The sequence below is a fragment of the Parasteatoda tepidariorum genome, chromosome 9 (assembly GCF_043381705.1).
Source record: "Parasteatoda tepidariorum isolate YZ-2023 chromosome 9, CAS_Ptep_4.0, whole genome shotgun sequence".
In the NCBI taxonomy this organism is placed as follows: Eukaryota; Metazoa; Arthropoda; class Arachnida; order Araneae; family Theridiidae; genus Parasteatoda; species Parasteatoda tepidariorum.
Window position 1 is genome coordinate 46,458,250 of NC_092212.1, and position 780 is coordinate 46,459,029.

Below are 780 nucleotides of genomic sequence, written 5' to 3' on the forward strand. Positions count from 1 at the left end.
TTAGCTTTAGAGATAGGTCACACTCTGATAATGAGACTGTGATGCTCTGTGTTTTTTTAAAATTCCAATTTGTTCAAAAACTATTGCAATTTTCATTACTTGTTTCAAAATATTTGGTTTTTCTGAAATAATGATTATTTATCCACTGTTGAAGGAAAATTTATTTATCTCAGCATAAATATTATTTTATAAACGAAACTTTGAGCTTAAGTTGAAAGTAAAATAATGACAAACCGTGAAAGATAAATTAAAAGAGAGAGAGATTAGATATAAGCAATTTATCTAATTAAAAGACATATATATTATATATATATATATATATATGTAAAGTCAAACTCCGCTATAGTGAACACGGTTTATAGTGAACTCCCGGATATAGTGAACGAAATGTTCGGTCCCGTGCCTTGCTATGCACGTATAATGTTATTTTTTGTGGATATAGTGAACCACAAAAGTGAGGAAGTTGGATATAATGAACTTTTTTCTGTCTTCGACTGATTTTTTTCTTCATTTTATTGTAATAATTTTGAAATTTCTACTTCAAAATAAATACATATACCGATGTTTAAAACCATCTATAGAGGGGAATGTAGCAATAAGCATTTTTTCTTGTTTGCTTCTTTTATTTCACTTTCCAATCCCTAAACAACCCAAGCAGATGTTTCCAGGCAGATGATGCACCTGCAAGGTGTCAGTGGGATCAATATGCATTTTCTATCAGAGGGAATGAGCAATTATTCATTATTGGTCAAAGGGTTGGACACTAATATGTGTTGATAA